The sequence below is a fragment of the Heterocephalus glaber genome, unplaced genomic scaffold (assembly GCF_053883595.1).
Source record: "Heterocephalus glaber isolate CG9 unplaced genomic scaffold, H.glaber_assembly_v1.0 deba00000331, whole genome shotgun sequence".
Lineage (NCBI taxonomy): Eukaryota > Metazoa > Chordata > Mammalia > Rodentia > Bathyergidae > Heterocephalus > Heterocephalus glaber.
Window position 1 is genome coordinate 48,639,105 of NW_028258142.1, and position 19,550 is coordinate 48,658,654.

At 41.0% G+C, this 19,550-nt stretch overlaps 1 pseudogene; it reads left to right on the plus strand.

The window, feature by feature from the left end:
- Positions 1-16,879: 16,879 nt before the first annotated feature.
- On the plus strand, positions 16,880-19,230 carry LOC110350816 (centromere protein Q pseudogene; annotated as a pseudogene).
- Positions 19,231-19,550: the final 320 nt, after the last annotated feature.

Below are 19,550 nucleotides of genomic sequence, written 5' to 3' on the forward strand. Positions count from 1 at the left end.
ACCTTGTCGGAGCAGGACAGCTGAAGCCGAGTGAGAGAGGAGGAAAGAGGAAAAGAGAAGCAGGCCCAGAGGAGGCGCAGAGGCCACGGGTCAGCAGGCCCCTGATGGCCACGCTGTGGGCCAGGTTCAAGCAGGGCGGCCGCCCCTCGCCCCTCGACAGCCTGCCTCTGTCCTTCCAGTTCGACGTGACGTACAGGCAGATAAATCGATGGTTTTGCACACAGAGAAAGAAATACAAAGAGGAAATGGCCAAAGAGAAGCACAGGAAAAGCGAGAAGCACAGCAAAAGGCACAAGAAGCATGGGAAATGGCCTCTGTGAGCCACTGGGCGGGTGCCTGGAAGGAAGCCAAGGGGCCACTCCAACTGTGGGGACCTTTGTATTCCTGAAGTTATTGGGTTTCCCACAAAAGTTTTTTCAGTGGTGAGGACTGAACTTGCGGCCTTGGCATTGAGCAACACTACTGCCTCACATTAACAATTTTTAAATTTCGAGTCATCGTCTCACAGAGTTAAGAGGTTGCTCAGGCTGGGCTGGAACTTGCGACCCTCCTGCCTCAGCCTCTGGTGTACACCAGCGAGCCAGGCTTGTTTTTGTTCATTTTGTTTGCAGTGCTGGGGATCAGACCCAAGGCCTCATCCATGCTGGGCAACTGTTCTAACACTGAGCTACACCCCCACCCTCAGATTTTTATTGATTGTACTGAGTTTGTTTCTTAGAATATAAAGATGAGGGCCGGGGATTTAGCTCAGTGGTTTCGCTGCCTGCTGCACAAGCACAAGGACCCAAGTTCAATCCCCAGCACCAAAAAAAAAAAAAAAATTAACCTCTGGGCCGGGGATTTAGCTCAGTGGTTCTGGCGCCTGCCTTGCAAGCGCAAGGTCCGAGTTTGATTCCCCATACCAAAAAAAAAAAGGAATATAAAAATGAGGATTTTATTTTCCCTGTATATAGTTGAAAGCTCATGTGGTTTGGGAAGGAATTAAGATAGAAAGGATATGGACTGTTCGCTTGTTTTGGGTTTTTGAGACAGGGTCTCTATGTAGCTCAAACTGGCCTCCACCTCACAGGGATCTTCCTGTCTCAGCCTCCCAAGAGCTGGGATTACAGACCAGTCAACAGCACTAGCCATACAATAGCCCGAGATTTGTACAGAATTGTAATATTTGTGTGTATTGATGTACAGATTTTAATAAATGATGTCACTGGTTAAAAAAAAAAAAAAGGAAGTCTACTCTATGCTTAGGGTTACATTAAAACCAGTGGACAAATGATGTTATTAATAGATGACCTTGGAACTACTAGAGCAGCGGTGCAAACCTATGGCACCCATGTTGCTTTTCTTTTAAGACAAAAGATTTTAATGTATGAGTTGTGTTTTCTAAACTAAAACCTCAGCCTTCAGATTTAATTGCAGCATTGGCACTTTGCAGTAAATAAGGGGGTTTTGGGTTGCAGCTTGGGCACTCGGTCTCTAAAAGGTTCGACATCATTGGACTAGAGGGATACCTCTGTGTGTGTGTGTGTGTGTGTGTGTGTGTGTGCGCGTGTGTGTGTGGTTTGTTTGCTTGGTACTGGGAATCGAACTCAGGGCCTTGTGCTTGCCAGGCAGAAACTGTGCCTCTGAGCTACATCCCCAGCCCACCATACTTTTAAAAATTTTTTTAATTGTTTTTAATTTTTATTTTATGTATGCAGTACATAATGATTACATTTATCACAGGGAGTCGGTCCATGTACATAACACATCTTAATGCCATTTTCATCCCCTTCCCCTCCTCTCTCTCCTCCGCTTCTTTTTTGCAAAAAAACCCCACAAGATTCCTTTAGATGGAAAAGAGTTGGAAATCATCAGCAGGATCCTCACATTTGAGCCTCTAGGTGGTGAGAGAAAGGAAGAAGGTAACATGGCGACTTAAGGGAGCAGCAAAGTCTAAGGAAGGTTGTGTTGAAAAAGAAAGCCTCAGCCTTGCCGGCAAAAAAGCTGGAGCCATGGTGATGGTGGAGGAAAGGCCCAGGAAGAGTAGGGAAGAGTGGGCCAGGGAATGAGCAGAGGAGGGGCCAGGGAATGGGCAGAGTAGAGCCCAAGACCCAGCAGCCGCGTATGGCAGAGGAAGGAGCTGCTCGCTCAGGGAGGTGGGTGCCGGCCCGACCAGGCCTCCAGCTCAGCTCTGTGCTCCTGCTCTCTACTAGTTCCTGAAAATTTTCCAGGAAGTTAATGTGTCTGGCAATAAGGAAAAGTCTGCTTCTTGCCCTAAAGGCTCATAACCATCCGTTCAACCTATTTCCTGTATCTTCTTTACATGGGTGTTGTTCTTGGTGCTGGGGATAAGGCATTAAAATTTTTTTAAAATGTCCCTGCCCTCGTGCGAGAGAAAGTGATTATAAGTAACCACAGAGCACAAAGCCGGAAGTGACAAGTGCCGAGAAGAAACACGACTCAAGGGAAGGAGGTGGAGGGACTAGAGAAGGGTGTTATTTTATTTTGATGTGGTTCAGGAAGGAATCTTGAATCAGATGACATTTTCTGAGATCAGAAGAGACCAGTGAGTGCCAAGTATGGCAGTCAAAATTTCAGAATTAGAGACCCTGTAAAACACAATCTTTTGGAAAAAAGGATGAGTAAAAAATTTTAGTCTAGCTGGTTAGACTGGGGGCATTTTTCACCAACCATGAGATCCATCACTTCACTCACTGCTTCTGAGTTCCCCATATCAATGAAATCACGTGGCATTTGTCTTTCTGTGATTGGCTTACTTCACTTAACATAATGTCTTATAGTTCATATATGTTGTCATAAAGAATAGGATTTCCAGGGCTGTGGGGGGAAAAGAACCCTTCTGCACTGTTGGTGGGAGTGCAGACTGGTGCAACCACTGTGGAAATCAGTATGGAGATGCCTCAAAGACCTAGGAGTAGAGGTCTCATTTGACCCAGCTATTCCCTTGCTGGGTATCTTCCCAAAAGAATTAAAAGAATCATGCCACAGTGATATATGTGGACCCGTGTTGATAGCGGTACAGTTTGTAATAGCTAAAACTTGGAAACAGCCCAAATGCCCATCAACTGGAGACTGGATAAAGATGTGGTTTTTTTATAAAATGGAGTAGTACTCAGCCATAAAGAATGAGAAACTAGAGACATTGATAGCTAAATGGATGCACATTGATGCCATACTCTTAAGTGAGATAAACAGCACATGTGTAAATACCAAATAATTTCTCTGGTGTGAGAAACTGAAAGTATAAATGAGTATCAAAATATATAATAGATAATGTGAAATAGGAAGAAAAGGTCCAAGGGGGAAGGGGAAGTGGAAGGGATGGGAGAAAGGAAAGAAGGGAAAGGAATAAATATGAGAAAAGGAAAAAATGGAAACAAAGTCTTTGTAAATAGGAAGGAATGGAGGAGTTGAAGGGAGAGGAGGGGAATGGGGGTAAAAAAAGAACCAAGATGCATGATGTAAAGGTACAAACTCCCAATGATGAATGTCATCATATTGTATACCTAAAATGTACCAATAAACTTAATGAATTAAAAAAAAAGAATAGGATCTCCTTCTTTTGGGGGGCCAAATAGCATTCTATTGTGCTTATATACCACATTTTCTTAATCCATTCATCTATTGGTAGACAGGTTGATTCTTTGCTTTGGCTATGATGAAAAATGCTGCAGTGAACATAAAAGTGATGATGTCTCTCTGAAATACTGATTTCTTTTAGCTATATACCCAGTAGTGGGATTACTGGATCATGGGTAGTGAAGTTTCTAGTTTTTTGTTAGGAATCTCCATTCTATTTCCCATAATGGCTCCATTATCTCCATAATTAAATTTACATTCCCAGCACCAATGTAAGAGAGTTCCCCTTACTCTGTCCCCTTGCCAGCATTTATTTTTCATCTTTAATAATATCCATTCTAACATCTGTGAGTTTAGAGCTCTTTGTGGGTTTAATTTATATTTCCCTCATGACTAGTGATGTTGAGAATTTTTTTCATATACATATTGCCCATTTTTTTTGATCAGATGATGTTTTCTTACTATTGAAGTGTTTGAGCTTCTTATATATTTTTTTATTAACCCCTTATCAAATGTGTGGTTTACAAATATTTTCTCCAAGGGATTTTTTTTTTAACAATTTTTTTTTTAACAAATTTAACAAATTTTAACAATTTTTTTTTTTAACAATCCTGACCTCTAAGATTCCTTTGCTAAGAGGATGGCTGTCATGGGAACAAAGCTACTAAATTATATGGCTACAAAAGACTATGGCCAATGCTCTTTGAGAATAAAATACCCAGAGACAGGAGCTTCTCTGAAAAATCCCTTCTAACTTTTTAAATTGTTCCTTAAAGAAAATACTTTTTAATCCCTATCTTCCTCATCCATTATGGTGCCTTTTACTATTTCCTCAATTTCAAAGCTCTCTGATATCCCTGGTTACACTAAAACTGACTTCTCTTCCTTTTCTCTCAGACTTTGCTACATTTTGCCAGATTAACAAATAGGCCTTACTCTTTTTCTGCACCCCACAGAAACTAGCAAAATATCTAGCACAGGACAGGTACAACAAATATCTGTAGAACTGAACAAATCAGGTGGCACCTTCACAACATTCTAGTGGTTTTTACTTGTGTGTCCCTGTGGCTGGCTACACACACACACACACACACACACAGATTTGCCTTTATGTATTGGTGGTGGCTCATTACATAATCTGTATGAAGCTGTCACTTCTGTGTCAAGTCAGCAGGGCGGTGTTAAGAAAGGAAGATGGACGTGAAGTAAGGGAAGCAAGATGGAACCTATGCAGGTGAGCTGGAAACCAAGAAGATGGACCCTACTACCCATGGATCTCTTGCCATCTTTTAATCTCCAGCTGCATTGACAGAGTGGCTAAAGAGTCCCACATTAGCTGGCAGCCTTTATCATGTGAGCAAACCCCTGACCCAGGAGTCTGAGAAAGGAAAAGAGGATCCAGCTTGAGCTAGCCGAGTTGTGGGTCCAGCCATTGCCCCACACCAACCAAGTGAGCCAACAAGTGAGGCAGCAAAGTAACAACATGCTTAGGTGAGCAGCACCTTGCACCTTGCATTAGACTTCTTGAATGTACAAACAATGTAGTTGTACATTCACTCTGTCTTACAGGTCTTATGTAACATGTTTTGTTGCCCATATGAACTTGGAATGCCGCAAGGGAACCTGGGAAATAATTCCAGCTCAGGGTAGTTGACCCAATACAAAGCCACTGTGGTTATGGAAGAAAGTAAGAAGTATTGGAAAAAAGGTAGATATTTTCAATAGGATTGTCAGAAAAGAATTTACCGCTTAGGTGATATTTGAGTAAACTGAGGAAAGTGAGGGGGGAACTTTCAGGGTTTTTATTGAAAGAGAGTTTCAGGCAGAGGAAATAGTCAATGAAAACCTTTGAGTTGAGAGCACAGTTGACATGTTCAAAACACCTCTGGGATAACTGTGTGGCTAAACTTGAGTCAATAAGGAAGATCATAGCAAGAAGGGAGGTCAAACTGGGTATGAGGGGAAGGGGTTGTGGAACATGTTGAGACCTTGACTTCTAATATGAAATAAAAATCCACACAGTGATTTGGAGTAGAGGTGTAACAAACAAGTCTTAGCAGGACTATTCCAGTTGCTATACTGGAAATACACTGAGAGATCAGAAAATACAGATTATTATGTTATTGTAGAAATCCACAGGGGAGCTGATGCTGGCTTAGTAAGGCCAAGGGAATATGCATGGGAGTGGTACAAAAAGGTTGGATCCTAGGAATCTTTTGTAGGTGAAATCAATGGGATTTGGACTGGATATTGGGTATGGGAGAAGGAGAGGGATCAAAGATAAGTCCAAATTTTGGAGCTGAGCAACCATAGGAATGGAGTTGCTATTAACTAAAATTAGGAAAACCAAAGGATAATCAAACTTGGATGGGACTGGAGGAGAGCAGGAGTTCAATTTAGACAAAGTTTGAGTTATTTATTATATATCATTAGAGATGAACGTTGGGCCTATAAAATTTAGGGAATGAATATGAAGCAGGAAACTGTGAGGACCCTGGACAAACCACTCTTAACATGAAGATTGGAGCAAAAAGCAGCTTTTAATGCCAGTGGCTCAGTGAGTGATTCCTGTCAGTCTCCAGAGGCCTGAATAGAAGTTTGTTCTTTTTCTTTATACACCTTGTTTTTACATCTTTGAAGCTTACTTTCATTGGTGTTTCCCTGGGAATATAGCAAGCAGGATTTACACAAAGCAGAGCAGCGGGTGTGTATGTCGGGGTGGGGAGACCAAAGAGTTCTGGCAGGACTTTCTGAGACCATTATGCTCCTTTGGTGACAGATTACAAAAGTTGTTGGGCCAGGGATGTGTCTCAGTGGTGCCGTGCCTGCCTGGCAAGTGCAAGGTCCTGAATTCCATCCCCTGTACGGCAAAAAAAAAAAAAAAAAGAAGAAGTTGTCATGGCTACTCAGATATATTCCACAAACAGCATAGTTACCTAGTTAACCCACAGTTGCCTAATAACACAGTTAACCTATAGTTACCTAGTAACACAGTTAACCCATAGTAGCTCAATTCCATACAGAGGGGTGGTCTCCTCTCTCAGGTATAAACTAAAGGTACCAATTTGGAAGTAATTGTATACCGAGTACTTAACACCATGAGATGGGATGAGACCACCAAATCAAAAATAGAAAAGAGAAGAGCCACAAGGGCTGGTTTCTATGGCACACTCACTAAAAGCTCAGAAATATGAGGAGGAACGAGGAAAGTTCAAGGACACAAGGAAGAATAAGCAAAAGTAACTAAGAGGGAGTGAGCAGAGAAGCAAGAGAAAAAGCAAGAATATCACAGCGACCAAACAAGAGACAAAAAGAAAGAGAAGGTGGTCAGTTGAGTCAGGTACTGCACATAGATCAAATAAGATGACAGCTGGGAGCTGATGGTTGGATTTAGCAAAATGAGGGTCTTTGGCCACCTTGTTACAGACAGTTGTGGCAGAAGAGCAGCAACCAAAAGCTTAACAGAGTGAGTTCACATGAGAATGAAACTGAGAACTTACAGGCAATGAGTATAGACAACTCTTTTGAAGTATAACAGGAAGAACAAAAACGAGACATGAACTAGAAAGCAGAATGGGAATAAAAGAGAGAGGTTTGTCTCCCTTTTGTTTGATCTGAGGGAAATAAGAGTATGTTTCTTACTGATAGGAATGATCCAAATAGAGAAAAATCTTATGACGGACAGAGAGAAATGCTGAATCAAGGCCCTTCAGTCAGTGAGAGGATGAGATCTGGTACACAACTAGAGAGACTTCATTCTCAGAAATGTGACTTTCATTCACAATCAGCCAAATACTTGAGGTCAGTGAACCAAGAACTTGAGACCAATAAGGAGATGGTAGCAGGGAGATTGTGGAAGTTCTCTGCTCACTATTTCTAATCTCTTCTTCTACATAAATGGGGAAAAGTATCAATGGAGTAGGTTCGTTGAGAAAATTAATAATACATATAAACACATAGGAGGGGTGTAATGAATGTTAACAGTTATTAGAGACTATTACATGATAGTCTAAGTAATCTAATCTAGTCTAATGATTTCCGTGACTTCCTGTCTTTAACCTGTAGATTCAAAATCTAGTTCCTGCTAGGCATCTCTTTTGGTTTGGTTTGGTTTGGTTGTTTGGTTTTTTTAAAGATAGGGTCTTTCTATGTATTTCAGGGTGTCCTTGAACTCACTATGTAGCCTAGGCTGGCCTTGAACTCATGGAAATCCTCCTGCCTCTGCATCCCTAGTGCTAAGATTACAGGTGTAAGCCACCATGCCTGGCTCATTTTCAATTTTTGAAAGTAATGCTCCTACAAATATTTTTTGTATATAGAGTGGACCCTTGACTTACGAACTTGATCAGTTCCAAGTGCTGCTTGTAACTCAAGTTAGTTGTAAGTCAATGCAGCTGAGATCTGGATGTTTACCTAGGTACACACTATAGATAACAAGGGGCAGATGAATCTTCCATTAACCTAATTAACCCAAGTTGTTCATATGTCAGGCTGGTCATAACTTGAGGGCCCATGGTACTTTTACGGGGTTATCTCTTTTCATTTCTTTCTTTCTTTTTTTTTTTTTTTGGTACCAGGGCTCAAACTCGGGTCCTTGCACTTGCAAGGCAGGTGGTGGAACCACTGAGCTAAATCCCTGGACTCTCTTTTCATTTCTTATAGGTTTTTATATCTAGGAGTAGAATTGCTGAGTCATATGGTAACTCTATGCTTAGCCTTTTGAGGAACCGCAGACTACAAAAATACTAGGGTTTTTTTCATTACCAAAGTGAAACTGTGTCTTTTTAGATAGGCAGTTTTTGTTGTTCTTGTTTTGCTGTTGTTTTCAGTGCTGGGGATGGAACTCATCACCTTGCACATGCTAGGCAAGCACTCTGCCCTTGAGCTACAGTATTCTGCCTCCCCTTAGCCCTATCTATCCAAGTGAAACTGGACACCACTTCTCTGTACAGAAAGTTCAAGCTGCAGTTGGCTGGAGATCCTGAATGAAAGAACTTTTGATTCAGGTTAGTTGAGCTTTGAAGGACCACTCTGCACAGCAAATCTCTGCCAAGCTGACCACAAAGAGTTCCTTTCAAAAGCAAGACTCTGCCCTGAGCACTGCAGGTGGGGTTTGCAATGTGACTCCTAGATAAAATCATCATTTTCATTTTCTGTCATCATCTACTCCCCAGCTACATCTTAATTTTAAAGTAGTGTATTTACAATGCAATTTTCAAATTTGTTTTATTGTCATAGTGATGCGATAGTTCTATTGGGTATAGTATGAACCTTTGTGTGTGCATGGTAGCTACAGGTTGTATTTTATGGTGTTTGGATTATTTTTCTTAAGTGAAATAAAACGCTAATCTCTAATCATACCCAGACCAATATACTCTCCACATTATTTCCAAAGTTTTCCTGCAACACATCATTACCCTGATCAAAGCTCTACCATCCCTCTAGGGTAAAGGACAGATTCTTTGGGCTGGGTTCCCATGGTCCTCACAATCTACTTAGTCTGCATCTCCATCCTTATCTTCCCCCACACACCCTCTCCAGTTTCTAGTCTAGTATAGTCTAGTCTAGTCTCAGACACACCTTGTGGGATCTGTCTCCCACCTGTCAGCTTCTACAGATGCTTCACCTTACAAAGTCCAGGCCAATGTCCATCTCCTCTATGAAGGCTTCCTCCCTCCCCTGAGATTCTATAGCATTCACTATCACTATATGCTGTTGGATATGTACTTACATATATGTCATCTCTGACTATTAAGTTACAAGTGTCTTTAAGACAAGATGACACCATGCCCTTTGTCCCATATTCATCATTTTTGGCCTAATGTTGGTCTGAAGAAATAAGATCTTACTAAAATGTGATTTGGGGGCTGTGTATGTATGTAGCTCAGTGGTAGGACACTCACCTAGGATGTGCAAAGCCCTGGGTTCAATCCCCAGCACTCGAAAATACACACACACACACACACACACACTTGTATATAATACACTATATGTATAATTTTTTGATTTGTTAGATACTTAACAAAAGCTGTTTTAAGTAACACATATATGATTTACTATGAGCAATTTTCCTTTCAATTACTTCACTCTGTCTCAGCAGTCACCTGGTTCAGGGCCTAGCTTTTGTAGGCTTATTGAGTGGGTTGAATTTCTAATTAGCCATTATTAAGTGCCTGCTTTGGACAAGGCACTAAAAATATGATCCTGTCCAGACATGGTTTTGTCCTCAGAAAGTTTGCCTTCTCACAATCTCAACATTCACGATCATGTTAGAAATTGTGTTCAGATCCCTAGAAGGACATGTGGATATGGTAACAGTATGAGTCAAAACTAGACCCTGAGTTTTATGGACCCCTGGATATAGCAGCTTTTCTCTGAGAAATGGATATTCTCTTCTCCCCTGCACCCCAGTGTGATCCTGTACACTATGCTGAGTTTTTGTTCTGCTACTATCTCCATAACTTCCATGTTCCTGATGTTTCAATTTCTCTTCAGTTCAGTTCAGCAAACTTACATTGAGCACCTACTATGTGTGGGGCATGATGGAAAGCACTGGTTCCTTGATTTATCGTAAATGTTATGTGCTATAGCATAAAATGTTACATTTAAGAAAAACATATACATTTTTATAAGGAGAGTACAGTAGCAACTTATAGAAGGATGAAGTTCTAACATCAATAGGTTAGGAGAAACTCAGATAACAGTAAAATTACCCTTGGGAAACTCTTCACCCGCCTATGAGAGAACATAGGAGAGCTCTGAAGGAAGTGAGGCCACCTAAGGAAACAGCCAGCTCACGTTTGTGTGACACATTCACTGTGGGGCCAGTGCTTCTTTTTTTTTTTTTTGGTACTGGGGATAGAACTCGGGACCATGGGCTTGCGCAGCAGGCACCGACCGGAACCACTGAGCTAAATCCCCAGCCCTAATGCTTCTTTTGTTTTGTTTTTTTTAGTACCAGAGATCGAACTCAGGACCTTGTGCTTGCGAGGCAGGCGGCGGCACCACTGAGCTAAATCCCCAGCCCTGGGGCCAAGGCTTCTTGAAAGGGAGACTTGTTCATTGTGTTTGATGACACTGCTGTGCATGTGAGTGTATGTGTGTGCTTGTCCTTTCTAATAGGGAAAACAAAATTATAAAGATAGATGCAAGTATGACAAACTACAGTCTTTCTTCCTTCCTGATTCTAATTGCTCCAATATACCTAGTCTTTGTTCTCCACTCTGGCCGTATTCCAAGCAGTTGGGTCTTTGAATGTTCTATCTGCAATGTTGTAGTTCTAAGCTGCCACCTTGTGGCCGTTAAGCGTATGTGTTTAAAGCAGCCACTCCTGATGTTTGCCTATGGTGGCTGAACTTGTAATTTCACGTCATTCCTTTTGCTTTCCGGATTTTCTTTTTAACACTGGAAAAATTTCACATCTATTAAAGGTAGAAAAAACAGGCCCTGAAGAGTGAGTTGGGCCAAGTAAAAGTAGGAAAAAAGGAAAAAAATTTAAATATAATCTACAGCATTGGATGGGCTACAGTAAAGAGATACAATATCGAAGGCTTAATGGTGGCTGTCCCTTCTTTATATTTCCCATGTTGGCATCATGTCCAGGTCATCCCATCAAAAACCTGCTCAAGTTCTCATGAGAAGGCCATGTGCAGGGCTTTGAGTACTGTTCTGAATATGTGTCCTGGGCTCAACAGGTCATGCCTACTCTTCCAGCCAGTCTTTGCCACACCCTACCTTCCTGTCATTTCCCCGTGACAAAAAGATCCTCATAATTCTTTTCTTTTTTTTTTAGTACTGGGGATTGAACTCAGGACCTTGCGCTTTAGAGGCAGGAGCAGCACCACTGAGCTAAATCCCCGACCCTCCCCATAATTCTTTTTTTGGTACCGGGGATTGAACTCAGGTCCTTGTGCTTGCACAGCAAGTGGCGAAACCACTGAGCTAAATCCCCAGCCACTCCCCATAATTCTTAATGAGGTGCTGAGGGAGTGGAGGTATCTGTCTTCATACAGCTACTTACAGCTGGAAGGGGTTATAGGCCCTACCCCAACTACCTTGGGATCTTGTAGCTTGTTGGTTGGATTGAATAAAAAGAAAAATGTTAGAAGGCAATGAGAAAAGAGTTAGTGAGCTGTGGAGCTGGCTGTTGAGAGAAGAAAGAAACTTTACTATTAAGTTGGGGATGTAGAGGCCAAATATGAGAAGCAGGTCAGATTTCCATGGTTCCTGTGGAGGAAAGCGTATGTCAAAGAGGGATGTTAGATAAATTATCGAGAGCCTGAGAGCTATGGCCTTAGCAAGATTCCACTTACCTATCTGCATTTGGAACAGAACTGGAGTCTTGCTTTCTGAAATCTCAGGTCTTGCAGAGGTTCATAGGAGAAGCTTTTTTCTTTTGGGTGGTCTTTTTCTTCAGACATTTCAGGTGGGGCTGGCTTTATGACATGATATCCAGGGTTACCCAGGGTTCCTCACAGGAGATGGTGATATCTATGGATAGGAGCATTGCAAGCATCTGTGCCTCTTCAGTCTCTATCAGAGCAGGAAACACGGGCTCTGGCTGGCCTAGGCCCTGCCTGGGAGCAGGGAAAGTTGACCCTCCAAGGCCATGAGTCAGGCACATCAGCCACCTGACACTGAGCAGGGCCCAGGCGGTGGCTTGGTGCAGTCGCGTGACCAGGGCCCTGTCCTCTTGCCCTTAAAGTAGGAATTCTTTTATTGATTGTCCTTGGGTTTTCCCTTACATGGTTCAGGTGAATTTAAAGCATCGCCAATTATGACAGCTATAATTCTAGCCTTTTTCCTCAGACCTTCTTCTGGTTCCTGGTTGTTGAACACAGAAAAGGCCATGTCCAGCAATTGGGTCATATGGGTCTGGGGCCCCATCTGGAGTTTCTATAATTTATGCTGAATATCTGGGGCTGACTGACAGATGACGTGATGTCCCACCAGTGCCTCTTCCTCCCTGGAAGATGAATCTACCTTTGTATATTTACCAAATACTTCTACTAACTGGCTATAGAAAACAGCTGGATTTTCCTCTTTGCCTTGCATGATCCTACTCGCCTTATCAGAATTAACAGATTTCTTATCGTACATTTTCATTCCCAAGATAAGAGCAGCTATCATTTCAGACATCATTTTTAGTCCCTGGTTAGTATTACAGTCCCAGTTTGGCTCTGTGGAAGAGAGTAGCCTCTCCAGGGTGGCTCTTTCCCTGCTTAAAGCACTTTATTTATTTGCATAGTTCTTAGCCTCTAGTTGGATTGTCTTTTGTCAGGGGTACAGACAGTGGCCGAGATGAACTGGACATGCTGCGATGATAGGTCAAACTTACTAGGATCCTCTGAAAGCTTTGCACTGTTGGATATCTCTACCTCCCCTCTGCTCTGGGGACCTCTCTCAGGGCAGGACAAGTTGTGATTAGGGGAGTAAGAAGCACCTCTTCGAGGACGTGCTGCATCCTGATGGGCTTAGAGCCATCTCTGTACACTTGCCGGGCGTGAGGCAGTGAAAGCTGTTCGTGGAGCATTATGAGGGGCTGAGGACTATGGGTTCCTCTGGGGCACGAGGCTCTGGTGGAGCTCCTGACTCACTTGAAGGGGACCAGACTGATTTACTGGCCTAAGGATTATAAGGATAGGGTCAAGGAGACCTCCCGGTGTGGTTGTCTTCATTAAACAGATGGGAGAGACCAACAGCCCCCTGAAATACAGGTGGGGATCTGAGGACAGGATCATCAAAGATATGTTTCTGGCCTTTTCCTGAGATAAAGGGTCACAAAAACCTGAACATAAGGGATTTCACTCCACCTTCTATGCTTTAAGCAGAAACGATTTAACTGAAAAATAGCATAAGTTAAAACTGCCATCCCATACCTGCCTCTAACCATTTCCTACTTCACACAGAACCCAGACTGTACTGCAATAATAGATAAGTTATTCCTTTTTTAAATTGGTTCAAGGATATGGCCAAGCAGCCGTACACGACACATCTCAGCATGTCCCGCCTTTTTGCCAACATCATTCATTTATTTATGTCTTTATAAAGTTAATTATCATATATTCAGATTAATAGCCAAACTAACAGGCCAAAAAACATAGAATATACATAAGACAATTATACTAAATCAAGGTACACTTTTACATATTGTCCATGCTCGATTACAGTAACTTTTTTCTCTTTCTTTCCTATTGTCTGTCCTTTATTTTGCATTTTATTTATATATTTCCTCATATAAAAGAAACCATGAAATATTTAAGTTGTGTGTCTGATTTACTTAACATTAGTTTCAACGTGGATGTTCCCACAAATGACTTGTTTATCCTTCTTTATGGTAGAGTAGTATTCCATTGTGTATAAATATCATTCTATTTATCTATCCATGAACATATAGGCTGCTTTCAAGATTTAGCTATTATGAATTGTGCTGCTATAAACATGGGTATGCACTGTGGTATCACTTGGGAAGATACCTAGGAGAATAGCTAAGTCAAATGGAATTTCTATTTGTAGTTTTTCCATAGTGGTTGAACCAGTCACTCTCACCAACAATGAAGGGTTCCTCTTTCCCAGCAGCCTCTCCAGCATTTGTTATTGGTTGATTTCTTGAAGATAGCCATTCTTTCTGGAGTAAGATGGAATCTCAGTGTTGTTTTAATTTGCATTTCTCGAATGGCCTGCAATGATGAACATTTCAAAAGGAGCTTTGAGCTCATCCTGGAAAAGACTAGAAGCATTGTCTTGGTTCTTCACCTCCATTTTTGCCTACTTAATGCCTACCTGTCCTTCAGATCTAGTTTCAACTAGGATATTTCCTGTGACCTCCCTTATATAGCACATCCTATTTTGTGGTTTGATGGTATTGAGTATCTCTCCTCAGAGCACTTAACAGTTACAGCCTTATTGTGTGAGTATGAATGTATAATGTCTGTTTCTCCTCTACCACTATAAAACATCATATGGGGAGGAACTCTGTATATCTTCCTAGGGTTTCCATGCAATTCCTGGCACACACTAATAACCCATTAAATGAATAAGTACAATAAGCTGAAAGTCCCTTTCAGTTGTGGGAGATAAATACAGGGATGTATGTCAAAGTAGACCATCTAGGGCTCTATAAGTCTTTAACAAAATACCTGAGATAAACAACTTGGTAGGAGAAAGTTTTATTTTGGCTCACGGTTTTACAAGTTTCAGTCCATGAGTGCCTGGTCCCATTGCTTTAGGCCTGAGGTGAGGCAGCACATCATCATGGCAGACATGCATGCCAGAGGAAACACGTTCACCATCAACAAGATGACAGCCTTCATTTTTCAGAGTAGGAAAAAGTTGATAAGGTTAATCTTCCTGTGTTCAAAATTCTACTAATAGTTTAAATACAGAAGCTAAACTGGCAGGTGATGGACATACAGGAGAATAAGACAACAAACAGATTAAGTTAGAGATGCAATGTTGGGATACTGGACTATACATAGTGGAAATATGTTGGAAATAAATATCTCTTTTAATAAACTAGCAAACTATTTAGGAATCACTAAACAGAATTCTGAATTAGATGTCTTAATAACCCTCTGAAAAAAATTCTTTAAAGGAAATTTCCCCTTGGAAGAAGACTCATGAATTAATGGAAACAAAGTAATTACCCACAAGTTCACACTACGGTAATATAATCCTCAATCAAGAAACTTTTAAAGAATTACTATAAAGGATATATTAACGTTATCATAAATTCATCCCAATGAGGAAGTAAAAGGGTAACTAAGGAAATCAAAATAAACCTCACATTTTAACAAGATCAATTTTTTTTCAGCTGGATCAGTCTCATAAAGGGGAGACATATACAAGGTTAAATAACAGTGACAGTCTAAAACTCTTAAGAATCAACTCAAGAAAGTTAATTGCCAGGATATCTAAAACTTGAAAAATTCTGAAGATTTTTTTAACTTTTTAGAACTAAATTTAGAACAAGGAAAACAGACAAGTGTTTCATTTGAAGGAGAATGTATAATGTCACTAGTTTACCCCAGTGGTTCTCAAATTTGAGATATATAAGAATCACATGGAGGCCTTATTAAAACACAGAATGCTGTTCCAACTCCAGACTTCCTGTTTCAGAGTTCTGGGATAGGGCTTGAGAGTCTGTTTTCCTAACAGGTTCTCAAGAAATGCTGATGCCAATAGTCCAGGAACCACATTCCCAGACTGATTCAACACGTCTTAGTGTAGCTTCCACAAGACGTAGACTCTGAGACAACAGTTCAAGTGTAACTAGTTTATTTGGGAGATAAGGAAAAAAACTGTAGGAAAGAGGGGAAATGAAACGGGAAAGGGAATGCAGGCAATAATGGAACATTAGAGGAAATTCAGGGAAAGAGTGAAACACAGACCTTAGAGTTACCTTATGTAAGGGAGAAGGGAGGCAAGATGTTTCTACATCAACCCCTGTCAGTCACTTACTGAGAGTTACTGGGGAACATAGAGGCTGCCAGGGCTTTGGGGGCAAATCTTGTTAGAGGCAGATTCTGACAAGCTGGCTGTGTATTGGTCTCGACTATGTGCTAGGCATTGCTATGTCTCCAACTCTGAGTGGTTTGTTGTTGCTGTGTCCTCATGGAGCTTGCATTCTGGGGTACATGGAAAAGAAGCTACTTACATACTTAATTATAACCGGATTAAATGCTAAGAAGCAGAAGAGGATGCTCTGGGAGGCATAGCAGGACTGGAAGAGGACTTCCTTGAGCAAGTAAGGTGAGAACTGAGCTCTCAGATAAACAGGTCATAGCTAGGAGTAGGAGGGAGAGAGTGCTCTATGTGGAACAACAGCATTTATGAAGGCCCTCTGGTGAGAAGAGCTTGGCTAATTTGGAGGGACAGAATGTGTGACTAAATGTGTTGTGGACTCTAGTAAGGACAATGGTGATAAATGAAGTTGGGAAGGTTAGGCAAGCAGCAGATCATGTAGGTTTGTAAGCCAGGTTAAGAATTTTCGTTGTTGTCTTGTCTTTCCTCCTAAAAATGGAAGTCATTGGATGACTTTAACCAGAAGAATGATAAGAAATATGGAGATATATACAGTACTAAAGGGAGCAAAGGTAGATTTAGGAAAACTAATAGCAGTTCAGAGTAGGAATGATGTAGCTGAATAGTGGAATAATAATGGATAGGAAGAAAAGCAAAAAGATTTGACATACCTGGAGATAAAACCAACAGAACTTGTTAATGAATTGGATTTGAGATAAGTAGAAGCGGTGTGCCAAGGATGACTCCCAGGATTTTGGCTTAAGCAAGTGCTAGAAGGTGTTACAATTTCTGAGCTTTATAACATGAAAAATACTGAACATGTGGGGAAGATAAATTTGATCTGAGCTATTCTGAGTTTAAGGTGCCTGTGAGATAATCAGAGATGGTGAAACAGCTGGATATATACAAGTCTGGTGCTCGAGGGAGAGGTAACAGGTGAAAATTTGAGACTGGTTAATGTAAGGGTGGCACTTGAAATCTGTAGGAGTATGATCACCAATGATGAGGACAATGAGGGATGAGAATCCTTGGTCTCAGGATAAAGTAGAAGAGGAGCAATAGCGCTGAGCCTTGAAGAACTGTGACTCATCAATGCCTGACCTTAGAAAGTGAGCCAGCAAAAGAGAAGCAGAGGAACCCAAGGAGAACTAGGAGAGAAGGATGCCACACATAGCAAGAGAAAACAGTGCCTCAACCCTACCAAGTGAAAGAAATATGACTAGCTGAAAGAACTCTGTCTCTGAAAAAAGGGGATTTTTCAGCATTAAGATTCTCAGGATACAAACCCTTGTTTTCATCTTTCCTAAGGAAAAGATGAACATTTGATGCAAAAGAGTGGCATAAGCATAGTTACTGGGAAACAGAAGCTTAAGATACATAAATAAAAGTACATACTGCTTCAACTGAATTCGTATCTCAGGTCCATCATAAACTCCATCCTAGTATGATGAGACTGAAAACACCAAGAGAGTGACAATAACTGTTGAAAATCTTCCACTTAAAATATTCACATCCAGTGGTCCCTGTGGCGTTTTGGTTGTTTGGGTGCGAATTCCTCTTAGCGCGGTTTTCAGACACATTCAAGAAGAAGCAGTCGAGTTTTTTTTTTAAAGCATCGTAATTGGACTATTTAGATCAAGATGCCTTGTAAAGCAAATGCTTCCAAGAAAAAGACTCAACAATTAAAAAAAAATCAAAAAGAAAAATTGATGATGAAGTGGAGTTGTCAGAGAAAGAGGTTAGAAGCACGATAAAAAGTAAAAATCATCCAAAGCACATGTCTTCTGCAAATCATATTAATCTAAAGCAGAAATAGATAGCATCCAACAAGAGAAAAACCTGGCAACCTCTTTCAAAGAGTGTGAGGGAGCATTTGCAAACTATGATGGAAGCAGTAATAATAGGAATTTTGAGTAATAAAATTAAAGAAAAAGAACAAATTCAGTATCATCTCAACTGCCTGAAGAAAAGGTCCTACAACTGTGTGAAACCCTGAAAGCCCCTCCCCAAAAGCTGAAATATTTAACTAATGTGACAAGTAGACTGAAAATGGAAAGAGCACAAGACAGAGATAATGAAGAAGGTCTGGCATTACTGCAGGAAGAAATAGATAAAAGAGTACAGGCTACGGAGTCAGTGACTAGGAATATTCAGAGTCTAAAAAACAAAATTGAAGTTCTGACACAAGATAGAGGAAGAGGAAGAAAAGGCAAAAGAGATGCTTCAGCTGGATAGACATAACATACTTTCTCTCCCAGAGCTTCCTCAGCACAGTCTGAAAGCACCCACACTGCAGAAAGAAGTTTTGATGTTAATTCCAAACCAGAATGTTCTTCTAAAAGACTTGGATGTTCTTCATAATTCATCCCGGATGAAGAACATGTCAGTGTTCATCGAAGAAGCCTATAAGAAACTAAATGCCTCTTAGAGAATTTTTTAATATTGTTTCCTATTAATTTAATGTTTATAAATTTGTGAAACTGTTAACCTATGATGTTACAGAGGCTGAAGCTTCTGCAGGATTTATTATCCTCTAATACGCACTTTAAAATTGGCCTGTACAGGCCTATCATTAGCATCTAATGTAGTCCTGAAAACTTTAGCAGTTACAAAATCTAGAAAATCAATATTTATATTTCTGTACCACAGTTATTTGCCTAAAACGTAAGACAGGAATAGCTATGCTCCAATAGTTCGTGACAGCTATTGGGAGCTCACCTGTGTTGGCACAGCAGAGTCGTGACACTGTGACATTGTGTGTGTGACGTGCCCATGTGCAGTGCTTACAGCATAAACACGAGAGTGTTTGCTGTCACTCATTCTGTAGCTGAGAGCTTACATTTTCTGTCTGCTTTCACAGAGCTTGAGAAATCCCCAAGTAACCCTACCCTTACCTAACTCCCTAATCTTGTTTGATAGTTAAAGTTTTCCAGGTTCCTTCAACTTTGAAGTTGGCATTAAGTTTTTATTTTGCTTGTTTTAAATATTTATTTTCTGTCATCAAAGCATACTCTTAAGAAAATCACTAAAAAGGAATCTAAGCATATTTATTCCCTTAAAACCAACCAAAAAAAAAAAACTGTTTTGAGAAGACCCCGTGGCGTGAGAACCAGACACCAAAGGTAGAAGGTATTGAGAGACCAAAGAAAGCAGATAGCCAGGCATGGTGGTGCATGCCTGTAATCCTAGCACTTGGGAGGCTGAGGCAGGAGGATCTCTGCAAATTCAAGGATAGCCTGGGCTACCTAGTGAGTTCAAGCCCAGCCTGAACTACAAAACAAGACCCCGTCTCAAAACAAAACCAAAAAAGCCAACAAATTTGGAATTACCTAAATGTGTCTCTTGGACAGCAGCAAGATAGGCAGATTCTTGTACCTCAGATTTCAGCAGCAGGAAGGAGGGGATTATATGCTAAATCAACAAAGTGGCCCATAGCCAATCAGAATGTA